This window comes from Phymastichus coffea, unplaced genomic scaffold, assembly GCF_024137745.1.
Source record: "Phymastichus coffea isolate CEN01 unplaced genomic scaffold, Cenicafe_Pcof_1.1 PCOF00002, whole genome shotgun sequence".
Classification (NCBI taxonomy): domain Eukaryota; kingdom Metazoa; phylum Arthropoda; class Insecta; order Hymenoptera; family Eulophidae; genus Phymastichus; species Phymastichus coffea.
The window spans coordinates 5,186,420-5,210,060 of NW_026706813.1; the positions used below are offsets into that span (position 1 = coordinate 5,186,420).

Here is a 23,641-nt window from a genome sequence, read left to right on the forward strand (position 1 = left end):
GGTTGAAATCAAAATTGATAAAAATGACATCAGTCGTACACAATTAATATCATTTTTGAGAGATGCTTCTGACATCACCTTTTACAATTCTAAACAGGTTCAGAGAATTATTTTAAAAAATCGACTGAACTATTATCACTATATAAAAGTGCTCAATGAGCAAGATCATCATGTGCGTATGGAATTTTGTCAAAGAATGCTACAAGAGATTGAGAATGACGAGAATTTTTTGGACAGGGTATTATTTACGAATGAGTCCGCTTTTGGCAGAAATTTCAATATGCATAATAACCACTATTATGCAACGGAAAATTCAAATTTACTAGTTGTGAATAAACATCAAAACAGATTTTGCAGAAATGAATGGTGTGGAATTTTAGGAAGTCGCCTGGTGAATTTAATCATATTTCCACTATTCACATTTTATTCTGTATGAAATATAAATGAGTTTCTATATTTAGATCGGTGCAATAGAAATGTCGAGAAACTTGAATAGCCAAAACTAACACGATTTTTTACAAAATAATCCGCCACGGTTATTGACTGACTTGCCGGAAAATGAACGAAATAATATCTGGTATATACATGATGGTGCTCCTCGAATGCATTGTTACATAGAATGTGTAATACTCCCATCTAAAAGAGTACATAAATTATTAAACATAGAAAACATAATAGCAACAATAATAAAAGTTTATTTATACGCAAAAAACAATTTCTAACATTATACAGTGTAACAATAAAAATACACAATAGAATAAATAAATAAACTTGAAATTAATTTATTTATTAATTAAGACAGCTAATAATAACTAATTATAAGATAATATCTGCGGTATTACAATGGTCTTAAAGTTTTCTGTAGAAATAGAATGAATATCTAGTGGTAATTCAAGACTGTTTATGATTTCACATAATCTAGTAATAGCAGAAAGATAATTCAATTCACCTTGTGAAGTATTTTGTTAGATTTTTTATTTCTACTGCCCCAGTACTGAACAAGATTAGTTCAGGTTTGAAAACAAGACAGACTTTGTCCCAGCAATGGAGAATAAGTTTTCAAACTAAAATATTCAATGCTGAAATTGCAACGGCGCAAAATCATCAAGGCACTGATCGTGGTTGAGCTCTGAATCATCAGGCTTGATATCAATGGTATCAGAATAATATCGATATATTGTATGCTTTGCGGGGAATTTCGGGGGACTCAGTCGCGCACTCGAATTACTTCCGCCACAAGGCCTGATTGGCCCTTTTTCCCCGATTAATTATAAGGGCGCCAGACAGCCATGCCTAAATTAAGGCGATCGTCGGGGGTAGGGCCAGAATATCGCAGCGTATCTCTGTTCACCCACGATGCAACTGCGTAGAGTGGGCAGGTAGACGTTCACACAGCGATTTCTCTGGTATCAGGCCGATGGTGTCTAAGAATTGTCAATTTATTCGCCTTCTCGTATCTTCGAAGTGTCGGCAGCTCAAGATATAACTCCTCGTCTCAGGTCGGAGATTCGTTCGATTTCGCGTGTAACTTAGCTAATTTCGGAACCGAAAATGGCGAACAGGGACTTCTCGTTATTAACCGTCCGCGGCTGAAAATAATATCCACATGCAGGGAAGGGAGGGTTAACGAGGCATAAAATTAAGAAAATCAGTTACACTAGACTCTCCTTTATTCTAAGCTACAAGTTACGGACATGTACAATTACGGAATGGCGGATGGTCAGCCCGAGTTGACGCGACTCAATACGCAGCGGAACAGATCCACACGTCACGGCGGATTAAACCTGCGACGGTCTAACACTCTCGATCCCTCAATTCGTAAACGTAATTTACTATATCACTATTTAAATTCCCTTTCGTTTTGATCCTAACACTCAGGACAATTCGAAAAAACGGCGAATGGTCAGCGTGACTCAATCGGAGCACTAAATTCCTTTTCGTTTTGATCCTAATACTCACGACAATTCAGAAAAATGGCGAATGGTCAGCGCGACTCCATCGGAGCACTAAATTCCCGGCATCGTCGGTTCCACGCGTCGCGACGGTATTATTCGCCCGAGAAAAATCACGCACCGCATTTCACAATTAATTTTAGTGAGTGGCACTTTGCCTACTTACAGATTTCCGCTCAAGAACTAGACAAGTGAAACTACGGCAGCAAATCTGGCACAATTGCTTTCTTCCAATTTAGCGATCAGCGGCAAAATGGACAATAAACGGCTTTTCGCGGTCAAAGATCATCTTTCCTCTCCTCTTTCCGAAAAAAAAATCCTATTATTGACCGATATGCTGATTCGGATATCAGTAGCGCCCTCCCAATATTTCATCATTAGTCAATATGTAAATTAAAAAAGTACAGCGCCCTTTTTTTATCTCCTACTTTCGTCGCTATTTATCCTCTCTCACCACCCCCCCCCCCCCACCTAAGTCGGCTAGCATTGATTGATAAGAAAGATCTACCCCTACTCTTATTTATTTTTTAATGCGGACGGAAATCAAATTTTATTCTAATTCGCTTATTGGTCGTAACGTCACCAGCGAGTTTCGTCAGAGTTTCGAATCTCTTCAATCAAGTTATTAATTTATTTTGTCAGATGGCTTGTCGATTATTAATACATTTAAAGGATAATAGCGGCCGCATACAAGTATTTCTAATTTTATATTTTAATATGTTACATGTATAAATCGCATCGCTAAATTATTTGTAGTAATAATATAATTGTAAGTCGGTCTTATTTTTGTACCACCCTCATTATCGCATTGACAGTTGAATCTGTATACTATGTATTTTAGTATGCTTGCCTCATATGGTCTGTCTCGCTCGCCCTCGCTTGGTCTGTCTCGCTCGCTCTTGTTGAGTCTGTCTCGCTCGCTCATGATTAATCTGTCTCGCTTGCTCTCGTCCAGTCTGTCTCGCTCGCTCTCATTTAGTATGTCTCGCTCTTCAAGATGGCCGCTTTAGCTCCCGCGTGTCAACCTCGTGCTCTACTGCCGGTCTCTGAAGCGCCTCTTGGAGCACTCCCTTTCGATTATGTGATACTCGTGTGTGTCCGGGTATTGTGTGTGTGTGTGTTTCCGGGTGTTGTCAGTGATCGGCCACAGTGTCAGTGTGTATGGCGCTCAGGATGTCGCCGATGGTGCGCAGCAGCCTGACACAGCTGATTGCCGGCTGCCGCTTCATCGACGATTTTCTGTTCGCCTCAGGTGTGCCGGCATCTCCAGAGTGTTTGTGTCAGTGTTGGGAAACGTAACGGATCTGCATATACCGCTATCATACATTTCCGCTGCACTTCCCAGTCAAATTTTGGTGTTCTTCTTTCCAGCCGGCAACACGTGGTCGGGAGTGTATGCGTGCGTGTGCTCTCTTTTTCCTCCTCGTGCGCTTCATTTTTTCAGTCATCCGTCGGATCGCGTTTTCCAACTTGTTACGTCGTTTTCTCAAGTTTGAATAGACGGATATAGAAAAGAATTAGTGTTCGAATTAAGGCGCGCATAGATTATAATTATCCGGCTGGTTAGGGAGCGGCAAAGGACGGGGGTGGCTTTCCTGAGGTATTGCAAATAATGCAACACTCTCAGGCAAAGCTTTATAATGTACCGCATAACAACTTTTTAAGATACTATAATAAAAATTATATTTATGTGGAAACTTGTCAATGGCCGTACAAAATACTAGTATCCTCAATTATTAGCCAAAAAATCGTGTCTATCATTTAAAAAACGCTGAGCACATCACGGTTAGAGTGCTACGCATTCTGCGTCACGATATGTACGAGGTCTGTCCGGAAAGTATCGGGCCTACATTTATATTTTCGTGCTATCGTTATTCTTTATCATCTGGTGGGTGGCATCCTTTAAAGTAATCCCCACTTGATTGAATAACACGGTTCCATTGATGTTTTCACTTTTCAAAACAGTCCTGGAACTAACTTTTAGGGATAGCCTTAAGTACACTCGTCGTATTGTTTTCAACCGTTGTTTTGTCATCGAATCGGTGTCCTTTGAGTGGTATTTTTAGTTTTGGAAACAGCCAAAAGTCACAAGGGGCTATGTCAGGACTGTGTGGTGGTTGTCGAAGCAATGCGATATTGTGTTTCCTCAAAAACTACTGCACAAGATTGGATGAATATGCTGGCGCATTATCGTGATGGAGAAGCTAGTTACTACTTTCCCAAAAGTGCGGCCGTTTTCTTCACGCGAACGTTTTAAAATTTGAACGTAGTATTCTTTATTGATTGTCTGACCTGTTGGTGCATATTCGTGATGTACAACACCTTCACAATCGAAAAAAACAATCAACATTGACTTAACGTTGCTCCGACTTTGACGTGCTTTTTTTGGTCTTGGTGATTCAGAATGCTTCCACTGTGAAGATTGTTGTTTTCTTTCAGGATTATAACCATAAACCCATGGATTCATCACCTGTAATAACTTTTCTAAGCACATTATCATGATTATTGACCATTTTCAGATTGTCCAGAGCGATTTCTAAGCGAATGTTCTTCTGCTCTGTTGTGAGCAATTTTGGGATGAATTTCGCACATACACGTTTCATTCCTAAATTTTCGGTTAAAATTTTTGAAATGATAGTTTTTGGTATCCCAAGGTCTTCATCTAGTTGTCGCACAGTCATACGACGATATTGTTCGATTGCAAGTCGCACCCGCTCAATATTATCTGCGGTATTTGTCGTCGAAGGTCGGTCGGAACGAGAATCACTATCGACAGAAGTGCGACTATCCTTGAACCGTTTATACCACTCTTATATTCGTGTTTTGCTCATACACTCGCTTTCGAAGGTCTTTTGCATCATTTCAATAGTTTCCGAACTCGTTTTTCCGAGTTGAAAGCAAAATTTGATGCAAATTCGTTGATCTTGTTTTTCAGTCATTTTTCACAATATCAAAATTCGACGAACGCGAAAAAGGCACTGTAAACAAAGACACGCTGCGCATGAACTATACGTCCGGCAGGTGTCAGTAAGTAACCAATAGATTCGTGAGGCTTTACTGTTGACGTTTCTGTCCGGTAGAGGTCGCTCGAACACCATGGCGCGAAGATATAAACGTAGGCACGATACTTTCCGGACAGACCTCGTACAAGTTACTTAACATGAAAAATGTCGGCATTAATTCTATTTTTCGTGAAAAAATTTTGTTTACTTACTGCTACTTTCTATTATATCTCCCTCGAATCATTTTCTTCTAAATTTCGCTTACACTTTCTTTCTACTACATCTATCATTAGTTGTTGGCACAATACTATATTTTCTTGGATCACCTTTCCATAACACCAAATTAAACTTCTTTTCCGCCAAAGTCACCGTAAATATTATTGCCTACTGACAATTTTAATATAAGTAATTTGGTTATAAACAAAAAACAGCTACTAAACATAGATTTTTTAATAAAATAATACATCATAAAACGATTTTCATAAAATAACGAAGTAAATTATTTTTATAGTCCAGCTAGATATGAAGTAACATCTAAAACATTCGTCAATGTCTTTTTCTATTAAATTTAAAATGTAATAATTTGATAATTTAACCAGATTTATCATTTAAAAAATGAGTAGGTTCAAATATTCATATTTCAAATTCGTATTTTATTATTGTTTACTATTTTTCGGTATTAGAAACTATATTCTTCTAATGAAAGCTGTCACTGGAATTCATTCATATCAAAACAACTATAATTTAATAAAACGACCATAGTCAACCATTTTAAAAAGCCAGGAGCCTTGAATAGAATAGGAATTAATAGTCTTATTCAATGAAATGCTAAAAAATAGTTTTATAAAATTGTAGATATTTTATGTCAAGAACATCGATTAACTTACTAAAATATTTTGTAGTATAAATTTATTCATATTTTACGAGTCTCTCGTAGGAATCCATAGTACATTAAAATATGTATCCGGTAATTGTAAAAAATTAGTAATTTCTTTCATACACTGTTTGAACCATTAATAACACAGGTCTGCAAAAAAAAAGTTTTGAGTTATCGCAAGAACGCTATTCATGTATTCCGAAGGTTTTTGATGCGCTGAACACGAATCAGGCATCAGAAATGCTCTATGACGTCACATTTTCAAGATATTCTAACCTAAATGTGCGACAAACATGTATTTTCGCTGTTTTAGATGCTATCTTACACCGCAAAACATTTTTTTTGCTAAAAACGAATCTAACCATCTCAAAGTACCGCTCTGCCCTTTCCAACGCATTTTTGATATTTAACAAATCTTTTTTTTTCGCGGAGATATCATCGAATGAAGTTCACCACTTTAACGATTTCATAACAACAGTACCAACAATACAAATATGACAGCCCCACGAAAAAAAGTCATATGTGAACAAAAGTGCAAAAGGTAATACCATTACATTTATATTTTGGAGTCGCTGAATCCGAATCCACGATTCATTTGACCTGATTATCTCAGGGGTCAAATTCAGATCAAGGTCAAATCAAGATTATCCCATTAATCTTTACCCAGGTACTGTTTCTATAGGTTTTTGAGGTCGCTGAATTCGAATCTGGGGTGCGTTTGACCTGGTCGGCTCAAAGTCAAGGTTAGGTCAAGGTAAAATCCAAAAAATTACATTGAATGAACTCGAATTTAAGGTCTATCTGACCAATAACCCAATAATATTTCTATGGCAATGTTAGCAACCGCCTAATAACCCTCTAATAACCCCCCCTCTAATATAAAATATTCTATAAACATCCTAATAACCCAATGGCATTCCTATCAACGTCCAATAATGCAATGACAGTGCCATCAACCCCTAATAACCGCATTAATAAGAACTATGCTATGAACCCCCTATTAGCGCGATGGCAATCCTATCAACCCCTTAATAGTGCAAAGGCAAACGTTACTCCTTTCGATAAAGCGGGATTTTCACAACAGGATAGTTGTGAGTCCGGTTTCCGTTGATCATACGCACTTTTTTTCAACAGTCCTTTTCAGGATAGTTGATAATTCTGCTTTGGTCCACCTTACGCGCATCTTTTCAACAGTCCTTTTCAGAATAGTCGAAAGGTTCGGCGTATTTCTTGCGATCGAGAGGCATTTTCTCGAGAGGTCTTTTCAGGATAGTTGAGAATTCTGCTTTGGTCCAGCTTACGCGCATCTTTTCAACAGTCCTTTTCAGGATAGTTAAAAGATTCGGCGTACGTCTTGCGATCAGGCGGCATTTTCTCAACAGTCCTTTTCAGGATAGTTGAAAATCCCAGTTGAAGTTTCTAGTAATCTTCATCGTCCTCGTGTTCCTGAGATCTATATTATACGAGGGTGGTCCAATAAGAACTTAGCCTACAAAAAAAAAACAAAAATTTTGCAAAAGTGGCGTTTTATTTTTCAACATAGTCTCCTTTTAGTTCGATACACTTGGCCCAGCGATGCTCCAACTTCTTTAACCCGTCTGAAAAATACGTTTCCTCGAGGTCTGAAAAGTAGGCTTCCGTGGCAGCGATTACCTCCTCATTCGACTCAAATTTCTGCCCGGCGAGTGACTTTTTCAAGTTTGGAAACAAAAAGAAGTCACACGTTGCTAAATCTGGAGAATATGGTGGATGGGACAGCACTTCGTAGCCTAATTCGACCAATTTGGCCATGGCGAAGGCGGAGATGTGAGCCGGTGCGTTTTCATGGTGGAAGAGCACTTTTTTCTTCGCCAAATGGGGCCGTTTTTTCTGCAATTCGACGTCGAATTGGCCCAATAATTCGGCATAGTACAGCCCGGTGACCGTTTTGCCCCTCTCCAGGTAGTCGATGTAGATCACACCTTGTGAATCTTAGAAAACGGTGGCCATCACCTTTCCGACCGATGGGGCAGTCTTCGCCTTCTTCGGAGCACTTTCGCCGGGTAAAGTCCACTGTTTCGACTGTTCCTTGGTCTCTGGTGTATACCAGTGGATCCATGTTTCGTCGACTGTCACGAAACGATGCAGAAACTCCTTCGGATTGCGCTTAAACAGCGTCAGACATTACTCTGAAGTTGTTTCGCGGTTGCGCTTGTTGTCCGGAGTGAGCAAACACGGCACCCATCGCGCCGACGTCGCACTATGGGCTAAAATGAAAAATGTTGTGACAAAATAAAATTGACTTTGACCTTGAAATTTTCAAGGTCAAATTGAATATTTTTGAATCGGAATAATTTTCCTGTATTCAGCATCACTTCAGCTTTAAAACAGCCTTTGATTCATTTCCATATCGTGTTTCTATCGCATGCAATTTTATTTTGTCACAACATTTTTCATTTTAGCCCATAGTGCACCGTCAGCTTTCTCATGCCCAAATTTTCATGCAGGACATGACCCACGCGGTCTTTGCCTACGATCTTAGCTATCTCGCGCACCTTCAATCGTCGATCTGCCAATACGAGATCGTGAATTTTTGTCACGTTATTCTCCGTGTTAGCCGTTTTGGGAGCACCTGGACGTGGCTCTTCAAAAATCGACGTGCGACCACGTTGAAACTCATTAAACTAATTTTTGACGGTCGCCATCGAATGAGAAGAGTCATCGTACACAGCATCCAAGCGCTTGATTTCGCTGCGCGAATTCCCTTCCAATAACAAGAATCGAATCACCGACCGATATTGCTCTTTTTCCATTTTTTGAAAATCAACGGACACACTTGCTTTCACACGCTCTAAAAAATAAACTACAACTCCGATCCGGCTAAAATCTTAACAGTAACCATCGAAAAGGTTGTACTACGTGATAGAATATCTCTTTTGCGAGAGTGCCGCCATCTGGCGGTGAGGCTAAGTACTTATCGGACCACCCTCGTAATGTCTCCCCGGAGTTGCGTGAACGATCCTAACAAGTTCTGCATCGTATGTGGACTTTATGATACTAAAAACCAAAGGAGAAACATTACGCCTTCAATCGAAACTGCTTACAAAAATTATTTCGGCTATTTTATCGTGAATGTAGACAAATCTTGGGTGCCTAACACAATTTGTGTAAGTTTCCATACAATATTATGTCGTTGGAATTAAGACGACTCTTCGCAAAAATTGCCTTTCAGTTCTCCGATGATCTAGCGTGAGCCACGTGATCATAATGACTGTTACTTTTATTCTATTGACCTGAAAGGTTTCAACAGTAAGAATAAATCTGCAATTTTGTATCCTAATGTCTCATCTGTTACTAAATCAGTTTTACGGGGGACTCTTGTCTGTGAGAAATCATCATCCCTAAAGAAAGCAGAATGTTTACCTACTACTTCTAGGAGCCCAGATGAAATAAATGATATCGAGGTGGATGACGAAGATCCGCAGTCAGATGATAGTGCACATTTCGATACAACCGGAAGTCCCCAATTGTTTACACAAGCTCTTCTAAATAATTTGGTTAAAGATTTGGACCTGCCAAAAAATAAATCAGAATTGTTAGGTTCTAGGTTGAAAGAAATGAATCTGTTGGCTCCAAAAACAACTTTTTCTTAGTACAGTAACATAGAGCAAGAATATATCAGATATTTCGCAGAGAAAGATGGATTGACTTACGGTCATGACGTGACTGGCTTAATGACAAAATCAGGCTTGATATACGTCGCTACTGAATGGCGTCTCTTCATCGATTCTTCTAAAAGAAGTTTGAAGGCTGTCCTCCTTCACAATGGAAATAAATATGCTTCGATTCCGCTCGCCCATTCAGTGTATCTAAAAGAATCTTACGAGAATATGCAGATAGTTCTTGAGAAAATTAAATATGAAGATTATAAATGGCTCATATGTGGTGATTTGAAAGTAATAACTATACTTCTTGGACAGCAGTCGGAGTATACCAAATACCCATGTTACATTTGTTTGTGGGATAGTAGGAGCTACTACACGTCATTGGGAAGAATCTAAGTGGCCACTTTGCGCGTCTCTGAAGCCAGGATCACACAATGTTCTCAAAAAACCCTTGTGTGATCCAAAAAAAATACTTTTACCTCCCCTCCACATAAAATTAGAATTGATTAAGCAATTCATCAAAGCCCTTAATGAGAATGGAAAATGCTTCCACTACTTATTGGATAAATTCCCAGGATTATCTGATGCAAAAATAAAGGAAGGTATTTTCACAGGTCCGGATATAAGAAAGATGATGAAATCGGCTGATTTTCAACAAACAATGACAAGAAAAGAGAAGGCTGCATGGGTGAATTTTTCAGCGGTTGTAGAAGGATTTTTGGGAAATAGAAAAGTAGAAAATTATCACGTAGTCGTTCAAAATATGCTTACCAGTTTCAAAGAGTTGGGTTGTAACATGAGTTTAAAAGTACACTTCCTGAATTCTCAATTAGATTTTTTTCCTGAGAATCTTTGAGCCCTAAGTGAGGAGCAAGGAGAAAGATTCCACCAACACATCCAAGAGATGGAAAGAAGGTATCAAGGTAGATGGAATGTTAATATGTTAGCTGACTACTGCTGGGCTCTTAAACGTGAAGATGATGGTCTACATTATAAGAGAAAGTCAGGAACCAGAAGCCTAGACGAGAAAAGGAAACGATTCCGTACAAATCAGAAAATTGATAACATTGAAGCATCTGATATAATGTGGTTAATAGCAATGCTATTGGGTAATTAGGGGGTTACTAGCATTTTCATTGCTTATTAGGGGCTTATTAGCTTAGTTTATATTCGAGGGTTATTAGGGAGGAAGTGTATAGGGGGGGGGGGGGCTATTAGGGAGTTGATAGGATTTCCATTAAGTCATTAGGGGCATTTTAGCATTGCCATTACGCTATTAAGGGGTTCATAGAACCGTTTATATTAGGGGGGTTATTGGGGGGGGGGGGTGATAGCACTGTCATTGCGTCATCAGGGGGTTATTATCATAGTTCTTATTAGGGGGTTATTAAGAGGGTGAGTTATTAAAGGGTTGATAGGATTACCATTGGGTTTTTAGGGGGTTCATAGCATAGTTCTTATTAATGCGGTTATTAGGAGGTTATAAGGGGTTGATGACACTGCCATTGCATTATTGGACGTTGATAGGAATGCCATTGGGTTATTAGGATGTTTATAGAATATTTTATATTAGAGGGGGGGGGGTTATTAGAGGGTTATTAGGCGGTTGCTAACATTGCCATAGAAATATTATTGGGTTATTGGTCAGACAGACCTTAAATTCGGGTTCATTCAGTTCTTTTCAGGATAGTTGAGAACTCAACAAAGTGGTGAACTTCATTCGATGATATCTCCGCGAAAAAAAAAGATTTGTTAAATTTGAAAAATACGTTGGAAAGGGCAGAAACGGTACTTTGAGATGGTTAGATTAGTTTTTAGCAAAAAAAATGTTTTGCGGTGTAAGATAGCATCTAAAACAGCGAAAATACATGTTTTTCGCACTTTTAGGTTAGAATATCTTGAAAACGTGACGTGATAGAGCATTTCAGATGCCTGATTCGTGTTCAGCGCATCAAAAACCTTCCGAATATGTTGCTCATGTTCGTGCGATATAAATCATGTTGACCTGTGTAATCAAAATGCATCATCAATGAATATTTTTATCTAACTATTGATCATCCTATGGTTTTGTGTGCACGTTATTCAGGGAGAAAAAATAAATAAAGATAATTTGTATATTTTCATACTTCTTTATGCACAATTAAATTTTTTACATTTAACCTTCAACATTTTATATTGATTAGATGACGTTTAATTTAAAAAATACAAATGTTCTAGATTTATTAAATGTTATTTTCTATGTCAAATAATTTTGACTTGCAAAACCGCGCCGTATCGGCCGTTGCTGCAGGGCAGAGTGGAGTGAATAACAGTAAACGAGGAGAAAAGCTGCGCACAACAAAAGCAACGCTCTGATTGGTCGAAATCATTAATATTATAAATTAATGTTCACTGAAAAGATTGAACATAAAAAATTTTGCAAAACCGGCAATCGATTCAGAAAATTTTTTTCTATAACCCATTTCCAGGAACTATAATCTTTCTGAATCACCCTGTATAATAAAAGTAAAATATAATATAATATAATATGAATGACTAATATTGATAGTGTTTAATTAACTATATAAGTTTTTCAAAAACACATTTTAATTCATTGCACCCAAAACAAACTCATATTCAAAGCCGAAGCAAGTAGCTTTATAAGCAGAAATCTTAGTAAAAGAATCTGGATTTAATTGTCTTGTTACAAAGCAAAATACTGGACTTACTGCAAAAGATTTTGAGCCGCAAATAGCGAAATGTCACAAGGAATTAAAATAATTAAAAAAGGAATTAATAAAAATACAGTCAAAAGTTGGATGGTAAAAAAATTACAGAGTGTAACGGTTCGAGGTATGAGCTCCTAGACTATTTTCTTATTCTCACTGTATTACGGTAACTCGCTAAACTCGCAAATCTACACTTATTAATTAGGAGTTAGAATGCCGCCATCTCACGTATTATATGATTGTATTAGAGCAAGAATCAAATTTCATGACTATATAAGGAGTTTTTATAATTCAATTTTTATGATTTTTATGATTCAAAGAAAATGTGTTATTAATAGTAATTTCAATGAACCAAATTATTTTTTATTAAAATTTAGGGCATAGATAACAATTATCATGTATTCAAGTACTTTTAACTATTGAATTTAATCATTGAATTTTAATGTTCAAACTTAATTTATTTATAACTTTGCAAATATTAATTATTGTAATAAAGCGAATCAGTTTACACTTGAACCTCAAGGAGGCCAGATGTGTTATTTGCGCTCTGCTCTTTTGAAAGTAAACCTATAAGCCAACTAAGTGAAGTGATAGTTTGCAACTCAAGTGTAGAGGCTAAACAAACCACTAACCTCATAATAATGGGGCATAACAACAAAGATTAGCAATAAGACCAGGGGACGATATGTCTATCCCAACAACGATCCAAACGGAAAAATGGATACGCGGAAATTATAAAAGGCTATGTACAAGCCCAGGAGAACAAACTCCCAATAAAAAACAAGCGCAGTTAACAGATTACTGGTTAAGCCAATCTGTAAATAGATTTTCTGTACTGCAACAAATTGATAATGAAAATCAAAATCAAGGAGAGAATTGTGTAAAATCCAAGGAAGATAACATCACACAAAATAAAGAACCCCCGATCTTTGTCTATTACGTAGAGAACATACGCCCTCTGGAAAACGTTCTTAACATGGTAGCCGAGGACAGTTACACTTTGAAAGTGTTAGCTAACAACTAAGTAAAAATACAACCGACGACGTCAGAAAAATACCTGCCGATCGTAAACGCATTAAAAGATAAAAACACTCAATCCTACACCTATCAGCGCAAAGAGGACAAAGCTTTCAGAGACATCCTGAGAAGTATGCATCCATCAGTCGATATTGATGACATTAAAAAAGCTATTGAAGAATGCGAACATAAAGTGATAAGTATTCGCAATATGCTACACCGAGATACAAAATTTCCGATGGCATTATTTACTGTTGAAATTGAACACAATCACAATAGCCAAGAAATATATAAAATTAATAGATTATTAAATTCAGTAATTGAATTTCAACCACCAAACGTAAAAAGAGACATCCCTCAATGTCAAAACTGCCAAGAATTTAGGCACACAAAAAACTACTGCTATAAAAGAACGATATGTGTCAAATGTGCACAAAATCACAAAACAAAGGAGTGTCCAATTAAAGAAAAAATTAAAGAAGCAACATGTGTAAATTGTAAAGGTACAGCAAGTTACAAAGGATGTCCAATTCGTAAAGAATTACAATAAAAATTATTTCCCAGATTAAGAGTTAAAACGGTTACAAAAAACAATAGCCAAGCTCAGCCTAATTTAAATACAAACGAAAACAGAGTGAAATCAAACATATCATATGCCCAAGTAACGGCAAATCAAAATAAACAGAATATGACAGAGGAATCAAAACAAAGAAACACTGTCACGGAGCCCTGGCTAGAATAAGCCGGGCCTGTCTGGCTCGCTCTCTCTCTCTCTCTCTCTCTCTCTCTCTCTCGCAGCCTCGCTCATTCGCTGTTGCCCTGGCGAGCGTTTGAAATTACGAACCGATACCGATGCTCGTACCGGTTTATTTCAGGACCAATACCTGAGCAGGGCATCGTCATTTGGAGCCAATTGGGATCAAGAGCGGCTGCAGTAAGAAGAGAGAGAGAGAATGACGCGTCGCGAGTAGAGAGTAAGCGAGCGTGAGTGACCCGCGGCGATCCACCCGCGAGAGCGAAGCCGCCGGCGTCGCTCGAGCCGACGCGCGAACGATTAGAGGAGAGAGTTCGAGCCGATATTCAGAGTTAGACGAATCGTTTGACGGCCGAGCGTGTGCACGTGAAAGAGAACACATCAGACAAAGAAGCAGAGGACAACAAGCAGATAGCAGCAAGGAGAGAGGACTTCCAACTACACTAGCATCGTGAAAGCCACATCCGAGTCTGCCAGCAACTACCAGCATCAGTTTCTGCCAGCAATTGCCAGTAACAGTCCCTGCCAGCAACTACCAGCAACAGTTCCTGCCAGCAATTGCCAGCGACAGTTCCTGCAGCGGCATCAGCGGCGATTCCTGCCAGCAGCCCCACCAGGTCAGATCGTCTCTCTCTCTCTCCCTATCTCTTTCTATCTACATTCGCGACGCGTCGGCGAAGTAGTCGCGATCTTCCGCGATTACGGCGAATTCCATAATTGTAACGTGCCCCCGTGCGATTGTCCACACGAGCGCAGGTACGCGGCGTTGAGAACGACGCGTGAACTCGCGTCGTCGCTCTTTATTGTTAAAAGTCGAGAATAAATATTGTTGTGCGCCTTACATTTCTTTCCTCTCAAGCTGAAGCCCAAACGCTAATTTAATGACGAGGCCCATCGTCATCGTTCAGAGGAACGAAAGAGCCTCCCTTACCTTCCCTTTAAAAATAATTTGTGATACGACGCTTAGGCACGGGCCTTTGCATTGCTCGTGGGAATTGCCATTCCCCACAACGCGTTAGATTTTTAATCATCAGTATCACATGACATCCCTTGTGGAGAAAGCTGAAAGAATTAGCAATTTATGGACTGAGAGGAACGGAGTGCGGATGGAAACGCACTTGTAAATTTCAAAATCGTGAAATTTGAGAGGACAAAGGCTGGGTAGAAAGCGCGCGTCGAAGTCGTAGAACCGCGTCGCGTAGCAGGACGTAGCCGAGGGGCCAGACCTAGTTCGGGGGACCGATGGACGGGAGGCGATGAGTAGACGCGCGCGGATGAAACGCTGGCGACTAGCACCGAAGAGGAGCCGGCTCAAAATGTGATCGGCTAAGGTGATGACAGGAGAGCGTGAACGAGCGACGGAAAAGAGCGTAGGTCTGGGGGAATCGCGATGCTCCAGCCGCGGCGAGTTAGGCCGCGCCGCACAGTGTAGAGAATTGGACAAAAGTCCAGCCTCGACTCAATTCTCAACCGATTTAAATAAATCAAAGTTCAAAATACTCAGAAGGACACCCGCTAACATACGTCACTGCTACATTTCACAATTTATTTATCCCCCACCCCTACAAACTACCCCTACCAATTTAACAACAGCCTAACCCGTCTGACCCTGGAAACAGTAAGTTCAATCGCAGATTTTTCTTGAAATAATTACATCCTATGCCATAACCGGGCTAACCTACTCACCCCTAACCCACCTAACTTCTATCAACTTACCCCCAACCCTTAGAAACCACCCCTACCAACCACAATCAGGCTAACTCATCTAACTCTTGGAAAAACTAGTGTGTCGCTTATTTTTTCTGAGATAATACAGCCTATATTATAAACGGGCTAACCCACTCATGCCTAACCCACCAAACTCCTATCAACTTACCCCCAACCCCTAGAAACCACCCCTACCAACCACAATCAGGCTAACTCATCTAACTCTTGGAAAAACTTTGTTATTTATTTTCCTTTAAACAATTGAGTCTCACACCATAATCATAAGCGTGCTGATCCATCCACTCCCAACCCACCTTACCTTCATCTACTTACCCCTAATCCCTAGAAACTTTCCCTACTAAACCACAAGCAAACTAACCAACGTAACTCTAGCAATTAATCAGTTTAGTTCAGATTAGTTATTTATTTTCCTTGAAGCATAAACCCACAAATCCTATAACTCGTAAATCTTTAAATCCACAAACCGTAAAATCCATAAACGTTGTAACCCCGCAAACTCTTAAACTCGTCAAAGTACGTTTTTTGATAGTTATTCTTTTCTGTAAATATCATTTCTCCAAAATGAAGAAAATACTGATTTAGTACTATTTGATATTTCATATATGCATTTTATTTAAAGTGTAATTGCGTTTTATTTGAAGTTTCATTTGAATTACAGTTACACTTGGGTAACTTCGTAGCTGTAAAAAACATATAAATTTTTATTCCTCCTTTAGATTCTAAGCCATTAAAAGTTAATTACCATTAAAATACATTTAAAACTATTCCTACAAATTTTGTAGATCTCAACATTTTTTGGTGCGTGCTATCCATGCAACATTGTTTTTGAAATTTTAAATACATACTAGTTTTTGTAAGAAGATTGATCTATGTTCTAAACTAAATGTTTATACTATTTGAGAATTTGCTTCAATATTAGATGACAGTTTTAAAACTAAGTTTGTACCATACAGTAAAAAGTGAATTTTACTTATATTATATTGAACATACACCTACATATTTTATATTATAAGAATTTTTAATGATAATTCTGTACGCGTGTTTTTGTAATCTTAAAGCAATCGAGTATGATTTAGTATTCGATGTACAACATGCAGTTTTTCGGTTTTTTAAAATAACTAAAAATTTTTGTTATTATATTAACCATTTAAAAATCATTAGAATTTTCGTTTGCACGTACATAAAAAAATAGTATTACAATCGGAATTTTTGACTATTAGTTTTCTTGAAAGACATTTAAACATATAAAGAATATTTTCTAATTTTCATGTATTGTATGTTTTCACTTATTGATATTTCCAATATACTCATTTCACATAAAGATTAAAGACATTGACATATATTAATTAATTTTTAAAATGTTATTACATTTAAAATATTCTGATTTATGTGAAACTATTTGGAACAGGACAGATGTTTGTGAATCTCATATTGATTTGCTTGTAAGTAGTTTGAAACGTAAATATTCATTTTCCAATCATAATGAAAATGAAGCACGAAAAAAATTGACTAGAACATTTATTTTCCAGTTTAAGCAAAAATGGGCATTAGCATCTCGTAGAAAAGATATTTTTACGACAAGGTTTAAAGATTTTCTAGAAAAAGAGATCTACATCTCTATTAATTTAGACAATGATTCTTCTACGAGTCAGTCAACATCATTTGATAATTCAAATTTGTCTGCATCAAAGGGTAATCCGACTACAATGGGAAGGCCACGTGTATCTAATGAAGAAGGATCTTCAAAAACACCATATCGACGAGCTTTCGAGATAGCTAACATGTATACGAAAGAGGAACTAACTCTGGCATTAAAAATCAAGCTACAAGTAAGTACTACCGAGATTGTCTCTGATAATGAAGAGATATCTATCTCTGAATTAAATAATAAATCATTGGCTATGTTTTCAGACTTAGAGATGTCTTTTCGAAAATATGAAAAATTAAGATGTTACAATCAGATAATGTTTAATAATAAATTATATCCACGATATTTGAGAATTGCTGAAGCTAAGAATGTATGCTACCCTGAACATGTAAATATAACTAATACTGGAGCAGAAGTTGATATTATCTCTCTTCTCGATCACACTTTACGACGGATTCTGGAGATGTTAAATGAAACAGAGCTACAAAATTGCAATAAAAATTTAGTTTTTTTAGGTAAGTATGGAATGGATGGAAGTTCAGGGCAGCAAACCACAAAGCAGCGTTTTATAAACGATCCTTCAGTTTCTAGTTCAAGTGAAAGTGAGAACAATACTTATTATCAACAAAATTTTTCTGATGAATCTGTATTTATTACAAATTTAGTTCCCATTGAAGTAAAGTCTGATGATGGTAACATTTTGTGGCTTAATGAGAAACCTTCTTCTACGTTGTATTGTCGTCCCATCAGTTTCGAGTTTGTTAAGGAAAGCAACATTATTACAATGAACAACTATAAAAAAATTTTTAAATCATTGAGCAAAGTAAAACATTATATTTTAGAGTTTAAGGGTATGGAATTTAATGTGACGTTTGACTTTAAGTGCAGCATGATAGATGGTAAAGTAGGCAACGTTTTAACAGATCAAAAATCCTCCAATTGTTGTAATATTTGTAATGTTGGACCCAAATATATGAATGAAATTGATTATATTTTGAAGCTTCACTGTCATACAAAGTTTTATAAATTTGGGTTTCCAATATTACACAGTTGGATTAGATTTATGGAGTATGTGCTGCATATTGCATATAATTCAGATTTCAAGCAGTGGTCAGCGTCAGGTTTAAATAAAGAATTGAAAAATAATCGTAAAAGATATATTCAGCAAGCTTTAAGAGAAAAAATTGGAATAACTGTTGATATCGTTAAGCAAGGTTCTGGTACAACAAATACTGGGAATGTAGCACGCACTTTTTTTTCTGAATATGAAGCTGTATCTGAAGTTATAGGTATTGACAAAGAGATTCTACAACGATTATATATAGTGTTACAAGTAATATCTAGCAAAAGCGAGGTTCGTTTGGACATGTTCAAGAAGTACTGTTTAGAAACAGCCAAAAAATGTTTACAAATTTATGGTTGGTATAAAATGCCACCAAGCGTGCATAAAATACTTATTCATGGTTGTGACATCATGGAAGCATTTCCAAAACCTATAGGCTTTTACTCAGAAGAAGCGCAGGAAGCCAATAACAAAGTTTTTCGAAAAGGTCGTAGTGCACACAGTAGGATGATGAACAGATTACAAACAAATGAAGATATAATTCATTATTTATTACTCATGTCAGATCCTTTGATCAGTTCATTAAGAATAATAGAAAGAAAAAATAATAAAGAACTAATTTCGGAAGCGAAAATATTTCTAAAAAACTAAAAAGAAATTATTTCTTTCTCCAATTAATTAATATTTTATAGTATTAGCTAAGATAACCTAAATTATAAATAAATATAAAAAAAGAAAAAAAAAATTAAAATAAAATAAAAAAAAGAAAAAAAAATAAAAAAATAAATAAAAAAAAGAAAACAAAAGAAAATTAAACAAAAAGAAAAAAAACCCTCTTTGAAGACTGATACCTTGCCGCGGTAAAGAGGCTTACATCGTATTATTATTAATCGATAACTAAAAGCAGTCATTGAACACACAGGCTTACAAAAACAGTTATCTACACGAGACAAGTGCTTGGGCTACTTCTATGCTAAATCTAAATCTGATTTTAGAATTTCCCCTGCGCGTCCTATTTTTTGCAATGAAAATAATGAGGTGTATTAAGGGATATGCTTTTTTTTGATAATCATGATTCAGCATCACAAAAAAAAAACAAAGAAATTGTTTCCATGACAAGATTATGTTATTCTCATGTTTTTGGAGTCGCTGAATCCAAATGAGATGTTAGCTTGTTGGAGAATTGGTAGAGGTGGTTTCTAAGGGTTGGGGGTAAGTTGATAGAAGATAGGTGGGTTAGGGGTGAGTAGGTTAGCCCGTTTATAATATAGGCTGTATTATCTCAGAAAAAATAAGCGACACACTAGTTTATCCAAGAGTTAGATGAGTTAGCCTGATTGTGGTTGGTAGGGGTGGTTTCTAAGGGTTGGGGGTAAGTTGATAGAAGTTAGGTGGGTTAGGGGTGAGTAGGTTAGCCCGGTTATGGCATAGGATGTAATTATTTCAAGAAAAATCTGCGATTGAACTTACTGTTTCCAGGGTCAGACGGGTTAGGCTGTTGTTAAATTGGTAGGGGTAGTTTGTAGGGGTGGGGGATAAATAAATTGTGAAATGTAGCAGTGACGTATGTTAGCGGGTGTCCTTCTGAGTATTTTGAACTTTGATTTACTTAAATCGGTTGAGAATTGAGTCGAGGCTGGACATTTGTCCAATTCTCTACACTGTGCGCCGTTGAGGCCGAAAACCCGAGCAGGACAAGCGAAGCGCTGAACAGGGGTCAAGTCGAGCGGACTGCGGAAACGCCGTCCTTACGCTCCTTGAGCCCTCCAGCGGGTTTAGAGGTCAGGAAGCGGGGCGATGAACAAGCCGAGCCAACAATGATGGAACCGCTGCGATGCTGCTCGAGACCGCCCATGCTGGTCGATTTAGCAACGAATGGGTCGTTAAAAGACAGTAGGGTCGTTGCCGAAGACGTGAGAGTATCGGAAAAGGTGGCGGAAGCACCTTTCGTCTTAGTGGAGGGGAAGGCCGAGTCAAGCTCGGGAAGCTCTGATACAAGGAAATCGAGTCGTAAGGACGTAACGCATATAGCAATAGTCGAGAACGGGTTCTTCGCCACGATTAATATCAACGGTACGAACTACTCGGCTCTGCTTGATTCGGGTGCGCAAGTGACCGCCGTAGGCCCGGGGTTAGCGAATAGATTCAAGTCGCGACTGAAAACTCCGATTATAGGAGTAAAGAGAGTCTCGGGCGAAGAACCAGGCGCGCTCGGAAATCTGAAGCTGCACCTGGAAATCGGCGGAAACTGCGGAGCTTTGACTGTATGCGTGGTGGCGAGATGCGCGCACGATCTGATACTCGGTTTTGACTTCTGGAACGAGTGGATAGAAGAGTTTAGTATTGAGAGACGCAAATAGAGGCCGAAATGCTCAAGAACGTGGATCCCGTTCGCGAGTAACGAGAAAGGGTCGGCGTACATATTTGCGGAATGCGCGGGATTGACTAAATATCGTGAAACGCAGCGAGAACAGGTGTTGGCATCCGTGCACAGAATTGTGCCGAAGCCCGGAGCTGCGCCAGCCGTAACGAACTTGATTAAGCAGATCATAGACGTCGGCGTCGGTGACGCACGGCCGATAAAGACGCCTATGAGGGGAATGTCGCCTCCAATCTTGAGCTTCGTGCAACGATGCAGATGTGGCGCGCAGGAATTATAAGACCGTCGAATAGCCAGTGGAGTAACGCGCTGGTGATCGTCAAGAAGGCAGACGGAACGTATCAATTTTGCCTGGATTTTCGTCCGGTGAATAAAGTAACTAAAATCGATGCATATCCGATGCCTAATCTCGATTCGATTTTAGACCGGGTGCGCGGCGCGGTTTTCCTCTCAAAAATCAACTTGCTATCAGCATTTTGGCAGATCCCGTTAGAGGAGTACGCAGTATACTGCGTTCGCGGTACCGGAATCAGGATTATGGGAATTCGAGAGAATGCCGTTCGGTTTAGTGAATGCCCCTGCAACGTTTATGCGATTTATGGACGCGTTGTTTGGCCCGGAGTACTCGCCGAATGTATTTTGGTATATGGATGATCTACTAGTAGTGAGTACGAGTTTCGAAGATCACAAGGCTTGGTTAGGTCGAGTGTTGCGTAGGTTAGTGCAAGTAGGCCTAGAGATAAACTTGGAAAAGTCGGACTTCTTTTGCACCCAAGTCACATATCTCGGCTACCGATTAGACTGCGAGGGCCTAAGACCCGACGCGGAAAGGATTCAGCCAATCCTGGATTACCTGGCGCCAAGGAACATAGAGCAATTGCGTCTATTTTTAGGTATGGTCAGGTGGTATGCGCGATTCATCGAGAACGAAAGCGATACCAAAGTCCCGCTTACAAAATTGATCAAGAAGAATCAACCGTGGGTGTGGGGCGAAGAGCAGCAGAAGGCGTTCGAGCGGTTAAAACGAGCGCTCACGGAGGCTCCTGTGCTTGCACGGCCAGATTTTGAACGCACGTTTTATCTGCACTGCGATGGTTATTTGTAAGCGGTAGGGGCGTACTTATTGCAGATATTTGAGGACGGTCAACACCCGACTTGTTATGCTAGTTGCATGCTAAACCCGCATGAGCGTTGGTATACGGTTAGCGAGATCGAGTTTTTAGCAGTTAGCTTTGCGATTAAGAAGTTTAGGCCGTATATCGAAGGGCTTCATTTCGTGGTGGTAATGGACCACAGGGCATTGACTAGATTGTTGAGTAAGCGAGACCTCACGGGGCGACTCGAGCGATTGCGAGATCGTGCACAAGAAGGGTGCATTGCACCATGTCCCAGATGCACTCTCGCGCGAGTTCGAGGACGCGGCGGAGGTTTGCGAGTTCTCGGCTATCGAGGATGCTTGGTACCTCCAAAGGCGCCAGGAGGTTCTCGAATGGTCTGAGAAGTACAGAATCTGGAAAGTGGAGGATAATTTACTGTACAGGTACATAACAAACCATCTGCTCGATCCAGTTACTAATCGCGAAGAGTGTTGGCGACTCGTAGGTCCGTTGGAGTATAGGGAAAGGATGTTGCGAGATGCGCACTGTGCGCCGTCCTCAGGGCATTTTGGACAGGAGAAGACTTATGATCGCGTGGCTCGCGAGTACTACTGGCGAGGCGTCTGGTATGACGTGAAGACCTATGTCGACTAGTGCCAAGAGTGTCAGTAGTACCAGATCGAGCAACGGGCGCTCCAAAGGTTAATGGGATGGCGCTTGATTGAACGTCCTTGGGCGGAGGTCGTGACCGACGTGGTGGAGTTGCTGAGGAGTAAGAATCGTTACCGGTATATCGTAGTTTTTCAGGATTTGTTCACGAAGTAGGTAGAGCTTAAACCGTTGAGTTCGGCGGTCGGAAAGTCGCTTGCACGCGTGTTTGAGGAATTAATATTGCTACGATGGGAAACATCGGATTACGTCGTTAGCGATAACGCGAAAGCGTACCAGAGTAAAGTATTTCAGGATACCTTAAGCAAGTATGGCGTGGAGCACGTGTTCTGTCCTTCCTATTACCCGCAGATTGATCCGGTAGAGCGAGTGAACCGAGTCCCGAAGACTATGATCGCTATTTTTGTCGATAACGATCACAGAGATTCGGATAGATACCTTCATGAATTTAGGCACGCGATAAATACCGCGACTCAGTCCTCTACGAAGGTTTCCCCGGCATTTCTGAACTTCGGACGTAATCCGCGATCCGCGAAAAGCGTAAGGCGTGAGGTGGAGAGAAAAGTACCCGTGATCAGAGTAAGTCCCGAAATTTGGCAAGATTGCTTGCAGCGGTTAAACGCGCTGCGCGATTTAGTGAGTAAGCATATCGAGAGCGCTCAAGAACGACAGAAGAGTGCGTACGATAAGAAGCGCCGGTATGCTGCGTTTAGTGAGGGAGATCTGGTTTGGCGCAAGCTTCATCCGTTGTCAAGTGCAACGGATAATATGAATTATTGTTAATAAGAAACTTATACCAGATCATCAGTTTGGATTTAGATGCAATCACTCAACGATCGAACAAGTTAACGAAATTGTTAACGTTGCGAGAAAAGCTATCGAAGACAAACAGTACTGCACAGGTATATTTCTTGATGTCGCCAGGCACAATGGGCTTCTATATAAACTCAAGAGAATGTTTCCTGAACGTCACTATAAGTTATTAAAAGCGTATCTCCAAAACAGATCATTCTAAGTTAAAATAAATGATAAAGTATTGCAACGTCAAGCAATAAAAGCAGGAGTGCCACAGGGAAGTGTTTTAGGCCCAACGCTATACCTG

The 23,641-nt window shown here is 39.2% G+C and overlaps 1 protein-coding gene across 4 annotated transcripts in view; it reads right to left on the reverse strand.

Annotated features, from left to right (window-relative positions):
• The window catches only part of LOC131663161 (apoptosis-linked gene 2-interacting protein X 1), a 1,103,979-nt gene that overhangs the window by 1,049,057 nt on the left and 31,281 nt on the right, over positions 1-23,641 (reverse strand). The window contains exon 1 of one of the 4 annotated variants that reach the window (XM_058933353.1): positions 5,167-5,273. The exons of the other annotated variants lie outside the window; for them this stretch is intronic. The gene's annotated coding sequence lies outside the window, so the exon portion shown is untranslated. Of the gene's footprint in view, positions 1-5,166; positions 5,274-23,641 lie in introns of those variants that run through there. 4 annotated transcript variants of the gene reach the window in all.